This window comes from Centrocercus urophasianus, unplaced genomic scaffold, assembly GCF_019232065.1.
Source record: "Centrocercus urophasianus isolate 14NV4802_14NV808 unplaced genomic scaffold, USGS_Curo_1.0 seq_10, whole genome shotgun sequence".
Taxonomy (NCBI): domain Eukaryota; kingdom Metazoa; phylum Chordata; class Aves; order Galliformes; family Phasianidae; genus Centrocercus; species Centrocercus urophasianus.
Window position 1 is genome coordinate 73,469,043 of NW_024884142.1, and position 7,270 is coordinate 73,476,312.

Sequence of the window (7,270 nt, forward strand, 5' to 3'; positions counted from 1 at the left end):
AAGACTATAGGGGTGTATTTGATGGGTTTTCCCATGCATACATATATATGTGTGTATACATGCATATACATATATATATATGTATATATATTTTAACCACATCTATATATACATATATGTATATCTTAACCACACACACACACACACACATATATATAATATATATATATATATATATATATACTGATTATTTTTTTTAACATTGCTAATGTTATTGGTGTCTTCACTGGATAATACTCGACTGCTGTGGACACAAGCGGGCTACTTGGGGCATAAGAAACAAGCTAAGACTGGACTTGATAGAAGCGCTGGGTGTAAACTTCTTAACTCTAACTGACCTGTGCGGCCTCCGCTGTTTCTCTGTAGAGTGTGCTGTACCACAAACCACCTTCTCCTTGCCTGGGACAGGGAGGAGAGGTGACGGAGAGGATGGGCAGGGAGTTCCAAAGAGCGGCATCCTAGGGTGCGATGGGTCAAAGGCCAAGGAAATGGCCGTCTGCGTGATCAAGGATTCCTCCTCCCCTCTCTTCCCCCAACATTCGCCCTTACTCGTCTCATAACCTGCCTGCCTTGCTGGGACATGGGATGTCAGTGTACATTTTGCGTTGACTTTATTCGCTATAGAAACTTTGCCAGAGAGACGTGCTGGCTTCTCTTAAGGATGGTGGGCAGCTGATGCGCACTAACTTTCCCTTCAAGAAAGTATCACAGGAGTCTAGATTTCCCGCCCTTGGTGGCTGCAAAAGGACACAAGGCCTGCAGTGTGATGAAGCAAGAATGGGGACCGGTGCCTAGCCACACAATTGTTCAGCACTGTCTGCTTTCTTCATGCACAGAGCTGCCACTCAAGAGCATCCAAGATGCTTACGGAACATTTCTGGAAAGGGATATTAATCAAAAGTATATACACAGTAGGGGTGTGTGTGTGTGTAGGTGAATGTGTGCATTTGTGTCTGTGTGCGTGTATGTTTGTGTTTTTCTCTCTTTTTTTATATATATATATTTATTTTTATACATATATATATATAAAAAATAATATATATGTATGCCAAGATGGAAGGGGGGACAAAGAAAGCAATTTTTGCTGCCTTCCGTTTGCACGTCCAGTATGAGTGACCGTTGGGAACGTCAAGGTTTTCTTGATGATGTAGTGTAAAGACCAGGCTCCTTTTCCACCTCTTGGTCTGGGAATCAAATGTGAAGGCAGCCGGAATCCCTAAGGCATGTCTGAAAATCTTGGCTATGTGTGTATCTGCAATATACTCTGCGGTGTATGTGGAACCCACCTTACACACGCGCACACACACACACACCCCTGAAAGCGTGTTTGTACATCTATGTGGATATATATAATCTAGTTCTGTGATTAAAATTATTAATAATAATAATAATAATCAAAAAGGTACTCGGTCTGTGTCAGAAATCTGCCAAACATCATCTGCAATTGAATTTTCAACGCCTGATAATGTACAACACGGAAAGCTTCCAAAAAAGACAAAACAGACTCACAGCAAGTGACTACTAACCACTAGGAACTCCCCATCTGAGTGATGACTTTCAGGAGAACACACGGGTGGGTGCTTGCATCTGCAATGTATAATACTCATGCTGCATCGTGCGCAAGACAGAGGCTTCCGATGGGGGGGAGGGAAGAGAAAGTGTTTTATATACTTATTTAATATCCCTTTTTAAATTAGAAATTAAACAGATAATTTAATTAAAGAGTAGGGATTTTTCAGTATTCTTTGTTAATATTTAATTTGAACTATTTATAAGCCGTACCTCTTTTTTTTTTTTCCTTTTTTTCTTTTTTTTTTTTCCTTTTTTTTTTTTTTTTTATTTGTACTGGTTGTGTATAAATTTAACTTTCCTGTTGTCCCATCCCATCTCTCCCCAATTGTTGGCAGAGTCAGTAGCATGTTATGGGCAGTTATTTAATTAATTTCTCTAACACCTACCCCTACACATTCCTATTGAGACAAGGGTTAGATATACATCTACATACTATATATATATTTGGCTATGTGTTTGTATATATATATATATGTTTATGTATATGTGTGATTCGGATGAAATAGACGCTACGATTTTTTTATATATGTAAAAAGAAGAGACAGGAAAAATAGAAAATTCTACATCTTGAATCTCTCTCCTTTTTAATTTTAATATTTGTTATCATTTTATTTATTGGTGCTACTGTTTATCTGTAATAATTGCGGGGAAAAAAGATATTAACACTACATATTGTGTCTAGTGAGTTTTTTCAAGATATTCCTTAGTACATATTTATTTTTAAACAAAGAAATTACAGATATATCTTAAAAAACCGACGACGACGACGACAAACAAACTTTTTTTTTGTATTAAAGAATTTAATTCTGACTTTGATTTCCTTTGCCTTCTCCTTCTACCTTGCACCCTGATTTTCTTCCATTGCATAGCGGACCCTCCAGCTTTGCCTCTGGAGGCTACAGGGCACCAGCAACCTGCCAGTTGGACTCGTGGATTTGGGCCCAGAGCCTCCAAAAGCATCTAGGTACCTAAAGCCCCTTGAAATCAGTGGGAGGTAGGCGCCAAAATACTTTTATGAAGTTCCCAGCTCAGTGAGAAGAGGGTGGTCTGATGGGCAGGAATGAGGGGGCAGGACTCCCGGGTTCATTTCCAGCCTCTCATACCAAGGAATGTGGTGCTGGCCGCAGCCTTGCCTCTAGTCTTACCAGGAGTCAATCCCCGTCGTGCTGGGTACTGTAGAAGTACAAGTGCCCATGAGCTTGGTGGATCTTACAGTCCAAGATGAAAAGTAATGCTCTGAGCCTGCCCTTTGCTGGTAATGGACTTGGTGTTTGCTGTTGGAGCTGTGTAACCGGCTCCCAGTGACGGCTCAGCAAGACCTCACCATCCTGGATGGTATGGAATGAAGAACTGTTCATCTCTAACTGTACTCAGCCTTTTGCGAGGTACTGTTGTGACATCTGTGATGTGCTCTGGGGTGTTTGAGAGGAAAAGCTGCTTGGAAGCAACGTCATTTCCTCATCAGCCATGGGGTGAGTGTGTCACAGGCTGTTGGTCATCTGGCCATGTCGGAAAGGAACATACAGGATCTTCCTGGATAACGGAGGTGACTCAACCGGGTTAACACAGACCTCTGAGTTCCTGGCTGCCTCAGTCCTGCTCTTGTCAAGGCAAAGGATCCAGTTTTTATTTAGTGCAGTGTGGGCAGCTCAAGAGGCAGATCTGCAGTTTTGAACTCTGCAGACAACAGAGGAAAGTGGACAAGTAATTGAAGAGGTTCTGCTTCATCTCGTTCGGTAACATCTTGTAGAATGCACTGGTGAGAGGTGTGAAGGTGAGCAGGCCCATCTGTGGATGCTGCTGTGTGAAGAACCCAAGGAGTTTCTTGTCAAGCATATTCACCACTGACTTTTGGCTTGCAAGGATCTATTGGCTGTTTCACAGATGGCTGTGCAAGGCAACAAAGACAGGAAGTCTAGTCTATAAACAATACACCTGCATTGGCTCTATATGAGCTTGGAAGGGCTTACATGCCAGCAAATCAAAAAGACTGAAACCAGCATGTCAGTGGTGCTGCCATGTTCTGAGCTGAAGAGACCTTTCTGGATGTTGTATCTCAGCAGAAGAGATTCCAAGTCTGTTAGACGTAGTGGGCCACAAATGTCAAGTTCTGCCTGCTGATGGTGAGCTGAGCTGGCTGCTTCTGGGATGTGAAGGAAAACAAGACCTGCAGTCCTCTCTCCTCCTGCTTCCGAGGGCTAGCTTACTCCATGAGACAGTGGCTGTGCCTGGTGGGGTGACACTTTTCAGCTGGGACAACTGCACCTGCTGAAGGGATACACTTGTGTGTGGCTGCTGCAGGGCCCAGGCAGTAACCTTGCACCATGTAATACATGCACTGCAGCCGCAATGGGATAGCAGCACAGCGAGAGGTTGTCCGAGCCTGCTCTGAAGTAGGCATCTGGAAGCAGTCCAGCCCTTCACATGTACCCTCCAGAGCAGATATGGCTGAGCTGCACCCTCCTGTGAAGAGAATGGCTGTGGCACATTGTTGGAGGGGAGTCTTGCCCTCCCTGGAGAGGCTACATGTGGGTGAGGATCACACTTTGAAGGTATTCAGCCTCAGGAGTTTGACTTTCCCTTGTCCTGCCAGTCCTGAGCTCATCTGTCACACCTGACTCACATGTGCCTTGTCCTGGGGTGATGTGAGGACGCATGGGGCCTGGCTGGGTTCTCTGCTGTGTGCCCAGCACAAATGGGTTTCCTTGTGCCTGCTTCAGTTATTCTGCGGGACTCAAACTGCGGAGCCACCTGAAAAGGGAGGAAAAGGTGTCCCAGGTAGAAAACTCCACCAGCAATGGGAAAGGCGTGCTTTAGGTTGGAAACGCCTTCCCTCTTTCCAATTTGACGCCTGATAGCTGCTTTGACTCCTTGTTACTACTGATTTAGTTTGCGAATTGAGCCTGTCAGCCTCCCGGTAGGGAAGCAAGGAGAGAGCACCTCAGAGAAAGGCTCTGCTTGGGCTCCTGGGCCATCTCCACTGTGTGTTATGAAGGAAGACTCAAGATGGCTCCCAAGCACCTCACCTGAGAGCAGGCCACCTTTGGGCCAGGTGCTGTAGGAATGCCACCGGAGGCAGGAGCTAGGCTGGCTCCATGTCTCATAGGCTGTGGTGAGCTGTGATAACCCTGCACTAGGGGCTGGTGGCAGCCTGTGAGGAATGTGAAGAGCTCCGGTCCTCGGAGAGGCTCTTCCCCTCCATTCTGGCATCCCTGCACCATGGTGGGGATGAGGGTTGAGTCCACTCTTGGATGTCAAGTCCTGGTGGCAGTGGTTTGCCAGCTTCATGTGTTGGGAGGGACACTGGGGCATCTCCCAGTGGTGCAGCTCTGTGTGCATCCAGAGGTGACACGCAAATTTGGCAGACAGGCTTCTTCCACACTGCAACCTGTTTATCTGCCCAGGATTGAAGAAGCCTTACAGTTACACATCTCCTTCAAGCTCTGCATAAGATGCCTCAGTGTACATTCAGGAAGGTGATGTGGCACATTCACAGCTGAGGGACATACTAGGAAATGTCTGTACTTCTGCACTCTATCCCTATGTTGTAATATGGGGCTAATTTTATTGGTTTACGCTCTTTATTTTTACCTCAGTCTTTCATATTTGCCCAGCACTTTTAAGAAGTAAAAATACGCCTAACTCTTCCTCAAATGGAAAGCGCCCAAGTGTCTCTTCTAGCATCTGCCCATTGCTGCCTGCTGCTGTAGGCTCCTATGTGCCTTTAACACAGGGGTACCCCCACTGCTCACCCTGTGCCATCCACCTCTTGGCCAAGCCTGGCACTTGAACATGGCAGGGGAAGGAGTTGAACTACAAACCTTGTGCCCACATGGCAAGAGTTCAGCTATGGAGTTACCTCAACATGGCTTTTGCCAGCTGCTTAGTTGCCTCTTGCACATTCCACACCTGGAGCATTTTGCATGGCAGGACTCAGGCTGGGAAAGATATCTGGCACTGCTGGGCACTGCCCCATCACTGCTGGCATACTGAAATAACCTGAGATGCAGGTAGTGATGCCTTGCTTCTGATTTGCATGGAGCCTTGCAGATGTGAAGCTTTGGCTATGGATGGCAAGAACTTGCAAATCTTGGTTGAACATATCTGTGGTGTGGAGTCTTTTGCTTCCAACCCTGTTCAGTGATAGCAATACTTGAGCAGAAGGAGGAGACACCAGACCCCTTCACTGCAAGCCCCATGGACAGCTCAGGAGAGGTGACAGACGATTACAACGAACAGCTTAAGCAGATAAACCACTTCCATCATCTCTTCACTGATTTTAAGGCTAGAAGTGGGGTCTGCATGAACTGAGCAGAGCCCTTCACCCATAACTCCTACCCATAACTCTTGTCTGAGCTACAGTGTACATTTTGGAAAGGCTTCCAAGCTGCTGTTTGGCTGCCCAACCTTCATATCCTTCTCATTACAGAGACTTCTGGCGCTGGAGGCAGCCTATGTTGCATGTCATTTACCCTGTGTCATTGGCCTCTCCTCCAGAAGCTCCTGCTGGCACCTTTGTTATTCTTCCTGCCTATGCTTGGCTGTAACTCCAGGACTGCGGAACCAAAAGCCCCAACAGAGCTTTATGATGAACTCATTCCCTTCAAGGAAACACCTCACCCAGCTGCTCAGAGGTCACTGTGAGAACTAACTTCCAGGAAAGCAAATTTCTGTCAGTCAACTCCACTTTTTCTTTTTTTTTCCAGCTTTAATTGGCTCATTCCTCCTCAAGTCCCCTTCATTATTTTGGGCAGCTTGCTGGAAAGTGCAAACCTTATTTTGCATTGCAAGGACCTCACAACGGGTCCTTGCAAGCCTGCAAGGTTGCAAGCCTGCAAGATGCAGCCTGGAAGCACCTGACCAGCTCATGTTTCTTCTGAAGTGTTGTTGCTCCTAGAGAACAAGAAGCCAACTCCTAGTTACTTTGATTTATCTCATCATAGAAAGTGCGATGAACTGGGGTCAACAGCATTGAATCTGATTGTTTCCAGTCTCCGTAGGCACCATAAATTATGAGTCACAGGCTCATCCTGAGCAACTCGGTGACTAATCTGAGGCCATTCTTGAGGCTTAGGTCCAATTTCTTGCTCGCAGTACTGGCTTGTGAGAACTATGTGTTGCAAATATACAGTGCAGACCGAGGCGGTACACAGCACCCAGGAGAACTGGCTAAACTGCCAGAGGTGGTGCTGATGAGTCAGGGAGTGGCACTGCCCTATGCACTAGTAGTCCACTGGAGTGGCTGGATGTGCAGTACAAGATTCTGTGACATTACTGACTCACTCTGTGGGACTCGGTGTGATCCACACCCCTGTAGAATTGTTGGGACCAGACATGAATGCAGAGACATCCCAAGAGGAACGATTCCTGGCTTTCAGTTGTCCACCAGTTGCAAATGTGCTGATATTCTGAACATGAGTATCTTTGTGCAGGTCATACTCCATGGCCTAACGCATTGCACCCTCTGGACTTTGTCCTGCTCTTTAGTCTCTGTTTTCTGTGCCTCAATTTCATGCTGTTGCTTTAGGTTTATAAATGTGTCTAGGTGCACTTCCCTCTTCTCAAACACGGACCTCAGATGTTTGTGGAGTTTCACTGTGTCTTATTTGAGGGCATTTCTTGGCTAATGACAGCTTGTGAAGTTCTTCAAAGCCCCCTACATCAACTCATCGAGCTCTGCACTCAATCATCTCCTGTT